Here is an 11,067-nt window from a genome sequence, read left to right on the forward strand (position 1 = left end):
GAAGGCGTCCGGAGCATCACAACAAAAAGGTGAAACAAAAACACACACAAGCAGAGAAATCTGAGAGAAAGGCTCCTTTTAAGGTAACGCCTAGTTTGAGAAAAGATAAAATTAACCTGCTTTTATACAAATGCACATACACGCAATGAAGAAACAGCTTACACTCATGAACACGTGAAGATTTTCCAGCAAGGTTAAAGAAAAATTAACATACTTAAATGATGAAGTCTATACATTACTGACAAAGAAACCCTCTGGGTTGCAGGACAACAATTTAACTTAAAAAAAAAAAAAGGAACACTGGTCTAACCAACCAGGCAAGACGCAACAAATTTAGTGGTAAAAAGAGTCAAATTGTGACATGTTTTCTGTTGATTGATTAATAAAAGTGATTACTGAATGAAAGAAAGTTCCTTTTTTGGGCTTTTAAACATGATCTTAAGAATTTTAACATATACCGGTGTTGTCCTGTCAACTTGGTGGGTTAGGAGTTGATTATATCGGGAGACAAAAAACAAAAAAAGGGGGAGAGAAGGCTGACACAGGGCCTGGTCCCGGTGTGTCTCCCCTCTGAATAACACAGCCAACACAACAACATTTTCCTGTTCGTTTGTTTTTGTTTTTTGTTTGTTTTTGTTTTTTCTATACATATTTAATTACAGGCTGCTTTGCCGGCCCTGAAAGCCGAGGCTGACTGGACTCCTGCTCTCCCCCATATGTGACACTGACCAAATGCTGCAACAGCTGGACCCACAACAACGACCTGAGAATGTCAACAGACCTGCAGGAATGTGATCTCATGCAGCCGAGACGGAGAGCACTAAACCTAAGGCCCGTTTCACTACACGGGGGAAAAATTCCCAGACTGCGTCAGCTGACAGAGCTGTGACGAGACGCCCGCCAAGCCCGAATGAAAAGTAAGGCAGAGCGAAAGAATGCTGACCTTGATAACTTTGCATTCACACTGTGCAGGACAGTGATGGACCAACACGGATGATCGGGTGGCGAAAAAGGGCGTGACCGAGACAAGAGGAGTAACTGAGGACAGAAGGCACCTCAGAATGGACAAAAACACAGAAGAAGATGCAGGTTTCACCTGCGGTGAACATCGACACTGGAGAAAGGACTGCCCCAATTGGGGTCAGAACCAGGACGGACTGAATTTTGAGCAGCAGCAGCAATGGTCGCAAACAAACTGAAAAGGAGGGGGGCAGGACCCCAGGGCACGCTTCAGGCCGTGGTTTACCCAGAACACCAGAACAGGAAAGTGATGAACACAAACACCCACACACACACACACACACACACACACACACACACACACAGATTCAGAATGAAGTGAAATACACACATGAACACGTGCACTCGTTGAGTGAGTGAGAAATGACACACACACACACACACACACACACACACACACACACACACACAGATTCAGAATGAAGTGAAATACACACATGAACACGTGCACTCGTTGAGTGAGTGAGAAATGACACACACACACATATACACACACACACACACACACACACACATTGAGAAGTGATCCACATACACACACACACACACACACACACACACACACACACACACACACACACACACACACACACACACATTGGAATGCTGATTCACTGAGAAGTGATCCACATACACACACACACGCTGATGCAATGAAGAATGCTTTGCTTATGCTGATATGCAAAATGCTGCACACAAACATCCCAATGCATAATTTTTATGAGGAGCCATTGATTACCATTAAATACTTAGAATGTGTTATATGTCACCTAGAAGGCATTTATGTAGATTTTAGGAATAAGCTCTAAAACGGTTTGGTTATGAAAACAATGTCTGTGCGTGATGTCTGTTTATGGCTCAAGGCCTTGACTGAATTCTTTGCTGTGCTTCACACAGCCCTGATGAGGAACAGTGGCACAGAGTGAAAATGATGAATTAATAGTGTAAGTTTTAGGTCGGAGTACGGCATTTTCTGTGATTGAGTTTTAATTCAAGGAGGAACAAAAGGTGTTACGGCACCTGAGGTTCTCATTCCCACACAATATTTTAAACCAGCAGGAAGCAAAATTTTCCTGTGAATTTCTGGTTGATTGTTTGGTTTTGTTTAGCGCTAGCTTGATTTTATCAGTGAGCTTTGGCTTGTGTTCTTTCTCGTAAGCGAGAGAGGATAGTTTTATGCTTGGACATGTCTGCAACGGGCCCTAGTTTGTGTTATTGTTGTTAGTGTTTTGTTGGTTATGTCTGTTTTCGTTTTGTTACAGTGCACTGAGATAAGAAAATCTGAGAGGTGTGATCCACCGGTGGTGATATGTTGATATTTTGTGAGTTCATGATTTAACAATCAGCTCTTTAAACAAGGCCTGAAAGATTGAAATTTAAAGCGCTATAAAATATTATTACTGTAAACAGTTGCAAAGTGTGCTTCTCCATGATTGTAATTGGCTTGGGAGAAATTCACTTATAGGGAACACTGATCTAAAAGGATTGCACCGAGTCAATCCGGCCCAAAAAACAACAAGGAATTGTTTTCCTTTAAAATGATGACGTCATCTTGCTGGTGATGGAGGCTCGAATAGGTTGCGCGGGAGACTCCATTATCAGCAACATCTGGTATGAATGTGTATGGAGGTATGCATGTGAATGGACTGTGATGGACTGACGACTAAAAGTTTTGACTGACTTGATACTGAGACAATGACTGCACCCACTTTAGGATTAGTAAATGCCAATAAACAATTCATAAACAATTCACCCAGCGGACAAGAGAAGGGTGGATGCTTCGCTTTGTTTTGTTTTGTTTTTTCAGGAGCAGGAGGATAAGAGAGACTGGAGGAGGAGACTCTAGCTTCACATAAGTATGAACTGCAGACTTAACACTGTGGTTGCTGATTTTGAGTTACTGATGTTTGCATTAAGAAAACTGTGCTATATTAGCTGTGTTTTGATTAAGGTATCATGTTATATTATTGGGAATGCCAAATGCTACAGTGGAGAAGACTTTTTATACCACTCATGACTGGAATATGTTATTATTAACCATAGCAGGCCACTGTAAAAAGTCAATTAAATTTTATAGAGGAAAATCGCCAAAATTGAACAATACCTATGAATGACTGGCCACATTCAGAATAGAGATATGCAATAATAAACATTGGTCCACGTGATTTAGGTTCTCACTTGAAATAGTAAGTTATTAAATGTAGAATATAATCGACAGGGACATTTGATAGGATGTGGTACTGCAAAAGAACAAGAGCAAAGTAAATAAAGAAAATATTGTGTTTAGTTTGGATAAATTCAAATTAAAATGTACCATTACACTCAGAGGATCAATATGAAATAAAACATATGCAAAATTTGTAGGAAGTACATGACTGATAACTGTTCTGTCCTGAGCGTTTGTTTCTAGAGCACCCACTTGACCACACCAACAGTTTCTCGCCACCGAGGAGGGGTACTTGCAAAAAGAATAAAATAAAAATTTGAGTTTAACAAAACATTTTAAATGTAAATATCAAGCTTACCTTTCTTTTTCCATGAAATGTGCTTGTGGGCACGCCAGCCATTTTGAAAAGGTGGGCAAAACAATTGGCAAGGCCACACCCCCACACATGTGATATAATTTTAAAGGTACTGTTGCCCTCTCTAAGAAACATCAGGAATTAGAGGAGTGGCAAGTAGAGTATGCGAGCTACAAGCAAAAACTAAAATGTGTACTACAGTGTGCAAAAATGAAATACTGGGTCATCAGGGGGTCATGAGGGACATTTATAAAACTAAAAGTCCCACTAACCTTAAAGTGCACTTGAAAAGCTCACACAAGAAGGCTAACCTAGCTTACCTAGAAGACCTCATCAGGGGGAGCACACTCCCCCCTCCTTGAAGAGCTCACCCACTCAACCCGCATCCCCAGAAAACAGCTAACCCCAGATAAGGCAGCGTGATGTATCCCGAGACAACAGGACTGGGACATCTAAATAAAGGTGTGAAACAATCGCCTTCAAAAGGTTATCAATTCACTTCAACCAAAATTAGGACCACTCGGTGCGGCAAGAGTTAATAGTTATTAGTCTCAACACCCAAGGATAACCAGAAGAGCATGACTGATATGATGGAACTGGGATTTTGTTACACTTAATTTTTGCAAAACACAAATAAAACTAAATTGAAACTAAGGATTTTCAGAAAATAAAAACTACACTAAACTAGCAAACAATTGGTAAAAACTGATTAAAACTGATGAAAATTGCAAAACTATTACAACCCTGGTCCAGACTAAGATGGTGTTGGACATCTTCGGGGCAGAAAAGGGTTGGTGTGACCAAGGTGTGGTTTGGCTTGTTGTATGTACATTTCAAAATGTTACAGCTCTGGATGGACCAGTTACCAGGGCATGGAAGGATGACAGACTTTATTACATGAGGAGAAGGGACATTTTCGGGATCGAAGATCCTCAGGGATGACAAGGCTGGAGCAACGGTACTCGAGAGAAGAATTTCTGATACTTTCTGAGATATGATGTCACCAACCTTCTCTTTTAATTGTCTAGCTCCAATGAATTGACACATGGGAGTGTGTCAAAAAGGGGGAAGTTGAGTCCGAACATCAAACAATGGTTTTATGAACATCTTATGACGTTATTTCTGTGTTTAATAATTTAGCTATGGTAAAACTTAAGCTTATAATGTGTTAGACTTAGAAAGGGTTCACTAATTTTTGATTTCTTTTACACACACATAGATTATGATTAGAATAGGTCCTGAACATAATATTTTAAACCAAATTTGAATCATTAGAAGAACAATGGATAACAATATTAGATTATCAAGGCTAGGGAGAGAGGTGTTTTGGTTTTCTGTCTCTTGCAGAGAAAGGAACAGACACCAGACGGGGACCCGGAGATGTGAGGACCCTTCACAGCAGGGACAGATGTAGGGACTGCCGAGACAGCAACTGGGGTCAAGTGTCATGACGTTTGGGCTCCTGGAGAAGATGGATCCCACAAACACAGCAATAACCATGAAGGGGTTGGCGAAAACCAGGAACACCAGACCAACGAGGTTCAAGAGGCTCTTGGCAAAAAGGGGGACACGCCGGTGACCCCAAAACACACAGATCCTTGTTTGAAATCGGGGCAGAATAATCCCCAGAACTGTGCAATGACTAAAGGGTGGTCTAACCCCGGAGGTCGAAGAAAGAAGCTGAGAATCACCCAACTGGAAGACACTGGTAGCTGCAGCAATAAAAATAAAGGTTAAAAGCTCCTTAGACAGAGGTTCTAGTCTAAGTACATTTGAAAGGTATAAGGTGGCATTAAAATGGGAGTGGAAAACTGGAGCACCAAAATAAAGCTGTGGGAGAATTGGGGAGTGATGGGAGAGTCATCTGTAACTGCTGTTATGGTTGTAAATCTAACTTTGCTTGCATCTGAACTGCGTGAACACAGAGGTCATCCCACATATGGTCCACCCGTTAAAGGGGGACAGAGGGCCTCAGGATCAAGAAAACCTGGACCTTGCGACCCTGGAGTGCATGTTGTAAGTGATCTCTTTCAGAGATCAAAAGGGGGAATTATTAGATTATTCTGTTATTATATGTTACCTTATATATGTAATCAAAGTAGTTGAATTAGAATACTGCTGTAGATCACATTATACCCTTTAATATAGAGTGTGTGAGCTATATGTAGTGTAGTTCTCATTATACTTTTGAGTTAACAGAACATATTCACATATTAGTTCATTAGATAAATGTGCATCACTCTGTATCCTTGATCTGCTGGGAATGTGTTACACTGTTTTCTTGACATGCTTAATTGTTGAATCATGAAGAGAAGGTTGTAAGCAGGAGACTCTGTGTCTAAAGACAGGGGAGATAGATAGACCACATTCCACACCCCCACCTTACAGAAAGCAGAGAAACAACTGCCGAGGTCATAACTTAGGCGCTGTAACAGAGAAAAAATGTGATGTTTTGGCTTTTACGACTAGCTGGGGGCCACTAGAGACTATAAAAAGCTGAGCAACCCGTCACCATTTTGAGACATGTGCCTGACCCTCTGGTAGCATCTCTCCCGTCCGGACGTTGTAATGCTCTGACTGTTGAATTGTATGGAAATAAATGATTGTTGATTGAGCATTGATACACCGAGTATTGTCCCTCCTTCAGCCCAAAGATTCAAAGAATTGGGAGATTTCAACACTGTATTTGTGAAAATAAAATTTAGCTAAGATAAAAAGTTTATTATAAAGTAAACATCTTTTTTTTGTAGCAAAATCCAAAACATTGAGACCACCGTGTTCATAGTCATTCATCACTACACTCTTTCTGATGTAATGTCCCGTTTTTCCAGAGGAAGTTGAAGAGCATTCGGTCAATATCCTTACAAGTTTTGCCGTGCAGAGAAATCGCTGCATAAGTCAGTCGAGACAGACCTTCTGCTTTTGAGAGCAATACCCTTCCTCTTAAACTTAAATCTCTCTGCAACCATTGATTTAAATTGGTTTGAGATTTTTTAATAATTGGGGGAAAATTTAGTGAAATTCTGTCTTTTGGATCTTTGCAGAACTATTAGCATTGGAATACAGAGTTTTGATAGCTTTGCAGAAGATATCACCAAAACCAAATTTCTGAAGTGTAAGAAATATAAATTCATGCTCAATTGAGTCAAAGGCTTTAGAGAAGTCCAGGAGAAGGATAAATGAGTCATCAGATATTAATGCCGAGTAGTCCAGAATATCCAAGACGAGTCTAATATTATTGGAGATGTGTCTGTTTGTCATAAATCCATAAATCTTGAACGAACAAAAGCTTCTTCAGCTTTCTGGCAGTAGAGCTCATCCAGTTCAGATTGAAAGGACCTAAGATGTAATCTATCCTCCTCCGAGACCTCGTCTGGTGGGAGTTGATATATCGCGGAAGATTATATTCTGCTGCTGCCCTTGACTTAGCTATTTTTGCCCCATACTGTCTTTACATTTTACTCGTTTCAAATTAAAAAAATTCCCAGTTTATGCCATAGGAATTGTCAATATTAGCCTTGTGTATAAAATGTTTTAACAGTCGTGTGATTTCTGAATTGTATGGCTCAAAAGCGAACTACTTAAGTTCCAATATGAGGATCTATTAACCTATCCCCACAAGCTGCATGTCTTTGGACGGTGGGAGGAAGCCGGAGTACCCGGAGGGAACCCACGCAAACACGGGGAGAACATGCAAACTCCACACAGAAAGACCCCGGCCTGATGGTGGAATTGAACACAGGACCTTCTTGCTGTGCGGCAACAGTGCTAACCACCGTGCCCCACTCTGAGAACTGCAATAAGAAAAAAAAAATTCTTATTGCAGTTCTCAGAGTTACGAGATAATCTGAGAGAGCTACAGGAAGTCAATAAATCACTTTTTTTTCTAGATATATAATTACCTGAAAGAGTTGCTGAGACATGAACTCGTTTCCTGCTTAGTGGCTTCGCACACTGTTTCAGCTTAAGCCTGATAAGTTTTGTGAGGCTTTAAAACTCAAAATCATTTCTGTGAAAATTTTTTCAGTTTTTCCAAAACTCCAAAATGTGGGAAGCTGAATATGATAGAAGCTAATGTCCTACGGTTATGTGGAAAAGAAAGCTGTCACAGGACTGTGAAAAACTAAATACACTTCATTATTCAGTAGCCTGTAGAGCTACTTCTGCAGCAATAACTTGAACTAATCACCTTCTGTATTGCTTCATCACTGTCACATTGTTGTGGAGGGATTTTGGCTCATTCGTCTTTACAGCATTGCCTTGGTTCATTAACATTTGTGGACATTCGTGCATAGCTCTCAAGGTCACGCCACAGCATTTCAATCAGTTTGAGGTCTGGACTTTGATTGAGCCATTGTTGTACATTTTGGGGCTTATTTTGCTGTTGCATGACCCAGTTTCACTCAAGCCGTGGGACAGATTGGCCTTACATTTTATTCAAGAGTACTTTGGTGTACAGGTTAATGGTTGAGCTAATAACGGCAAGGTACCCATGTCATGTGGTTGGAAAATAAACCCAAATCATCACCCCTCCTCCAAATGCATGTTGGTATGAGGTTTTTGTTGTGATATACTGTGTTTGCTTTTTTCCAAATGTGGTGCTGTGCATTATAGCCAAACATCTCTTTAGTAATCTTTGGTCTCGTCTAGGGCTGGGCAAAACGATTATTTTCCTAATCGATGAATCTAGCGATTAATTCTTCGATGCATCGATTAATCTAACGATTCGTTTTTCAATCCGATTCGATTTCGATTCGATTAACGATTTTTTCCCCCCATTATTTGACTTGTATAGCAATTTCACATTTACTAATTTATGTATATAAATGAAAAACACAAATTTATTCATTTGAAGACCTTTTAATAAAAAAAATTGCAATCAATACAATAGAGATAGCATTTAACAAGAATTGAAATGTGCAAACATATATAAAATTAAGGAAAAGTTAACAAAACATTTCAAATAAATAGCAACAATGGTGTCTTTAAACAAACAAAATGTAACATTCACTTTGCTTTCTGCCAAAAAGTGCTCTTCATTCACAAAACAAAATCCACAATAACATTGTACTACAATCTTCTGTTTTTAACAAAAAATTTAATGTTTTGCAAAACAAATATAACAAAGGAAATCATAGCAAAAAATTAATAATATACAAACAGCAGCAATGGCGTCTTTGAACAAATAATGAAATGACAAGTTACCCCTAAGTAGGACTCTGTGACCAGACTTGTCCAAGCATCAGTGGTAAGGGAGATTTTGGATGTGGCCTTTTTTAGTTCTTTCCTTAGTTTCTCCACTGAAGTTTCATACTTTCTCTCCATCATGCTTGTAAAATGACGCTTAGACGGCAGAGTGTAACCTGGTTGGAAAGTGGTCAGCATTTCTTTGAATCCCTCACCCACAGCAAGTGGTCTCTTGTCTTTTAAAATCATAGATAAGTCGCTCTCAGTAAGTACAGCCACCTCCTGCGGGGTGCATGGCGTACTTCTTCTCTGAAAGTAGTCCTCCAGACTTTTCTGTTTATTCCTGAAATCATAAATCACACACAGCACACAGATGAATTCGAATAATTACAAAATAATTATATGGAAAGCATAATATCAAAATAATTTGATAAGGATCTGGTTGAGATAGATAGATATACACACACACATACTGTTATGCCATGTGCTTTCATAGCATAACAGTAAGAGGTTAATAATAATCCCCAATGTTGAACATATGATATGCAGTAATCATGATGGCTGGAAAAGATAACGTTTAAATAGCCATAGCTGATGGCACCTTTACTGGTGCACTGCTTTCTAGTCATTAGATGGCATAACTTTGACCTATAAGATCAAGCTGGAGAAGCATTATGTATTAAAACAGCATTCAAATAGGATTAAACACATTAAATTTGACAAATCAAGAGTTCATTGTCATTTTGCTTTTGCAAGCACTTTAACAATGTTGTAATAGTGTCCACGACGGCTACGTTTAGCAGGTGGTGCATTATCCTTGTTAACATTTCTCCTGCGGCCAATTCGCTGTCTCACATTTTTTGTCTTTCGCCGATTCTGATAATCAGCCTGCGTGCATTCCGACTCATTTTGCCAGCATGGGCCACAAACAAAACAACAACAACAACTAAACAGCAGCTGCTATATGTTACTGCTAAGCAGCTTAAATGAGTTTTGCATTTACGGAGGTTGGGTGTTTATCTCTGTGTCTATGAGTGAGTGTACGTCTACGTGGGGGGGGTCTGGATGAATTAACGGGTAAAAACTAGCGTTAGTAAAAAAGTTGAAAACTTACAGTGGTTTGTCCTTTGCAGAAGCTGCTCCTGGATGCAGTCGTTTGAGGTGCTGGTGCATAGCCGTTGTGCTTTTATGATAGGCCATTTCCACCTCACAAAGCCGGCAAACGACTGAATCACTTCCTTTTCTGTTAAAATATCCCATACTGTAGAACTGCGTGTTCGGGTGGAGTGATTTAAGTTGACTGCAACTGCCTCATTCATGATTCCGCTACTCGCTGCCGCCATGTCTTTTTTTGAAAGTGACGACGCATCGACGCAGATTTTTTTACGTCGACGTATTTTTTGCGTCCACGTAATCGATTACGTCGACGCGTTGTCCCAGCCCTAGTCTCGTCTCTGCAAAGCATATTGTTCCAGAGGTCTTGTGGTTTGTTTAGATGCAGCTGTGAAAGCCTGAGCCATGCTGCAGACTTTGTTTTAGAGAGAAGAACTTTAACATGGTAATTGAGGCCTGTAGAGTCTGGGATGTAGCTTTTAGGGTTTTTCGCAGTTTCATTGAGCGTTGCACAATCTGACCTTGAGGTGAATTAGCTTGGACTGCCACTCTTGGCAAGACGGTTGAATGGTCTTAACAGATCCCTGAATGCTCCAGAAAAAAAAGAAACAAGGCTTAGTACGCATCACTGAAACAAAGATCTGATCGACAAGCTGGTACTCTACACATGCAGTTACCAGCATAAGGTATCAGTGTACAGGAAATGATGGAATGGGCACTGCATTGTGCTTAAGGTCAACTATCTGGCATCATTCAAATAAAACTGGGAGCAATGAGACCCAACAGAGTGTCAATCACAGAAGGCAAGCACAAGCTAGACTGAACAGCATCTGTCAAGATTGACTTGTGGGTCTGCTTTAGCAACAATCTCTCATATATTATTCCATTAACTAAGACGGTAGTCAATTAATGTTTCTTAGCACAATGCGTTAAAACGGATAGCTAGCTGGCTCTGACCAGAGACAAGAAATTCATCCCAATAACAAAAAGAGGAAGAGGTTGTGGTTTTGTTAGGCCTGTGCCAGTTTCATGACTTAAAGCAACAGCTTCCTCAAAGCATACTGTCAATGGGAGGTTACCAGGCAACCAGCTGTCCACTTCACTTACATACCTACCAATTAAGGATGTTAAGAAACGCTGAAGAAGATGGCTATTAATGATTTAGCAGAACTGAAGAAACCTATAACTAGCAGTTACAATAATCAGTCCATCATTTCTCACTCCA

The 11,067-nt window shown here is 40.1% G+C and overlaps 1 long non-coding RNA gene across 1 annotated transcript; it reads left to right on the top strand.

Moving 5' to 3' along the window:
• The first annotated feature begins 1,520 nt into the window (after nt 1–1,520).
• LOC143418923 (uncharacterized) lies at nt 1,521–6,163 on the top strand. Its single transcript, XR_013098872.1, has 2 exons — nt 1,521–2,876; nt 4,571–6,163. It is a non-coding gene; the product is annotated as an uncharacterized LOC143418923 (long non-coding RNA).
• Nucleotides 6,164–11,067: the final 4,904 nt, after the last annotated feature.

This window comes from Maylandia zebra, linkage group LG6 (genome assembly GCF_041146795.1).
Source record: "Maylandia zebra isolate NMK-2024a linkage group LG6, Mzebra_GT3a, whole genome shotgun sequence".
In the NCBI taxonomy this organism is placed as follows: Eukaryota; Metazoa; Chordata; class Actinopteri; order Cichliformes; family Cichlidae; genus Maylandia; species Maylandia zebra.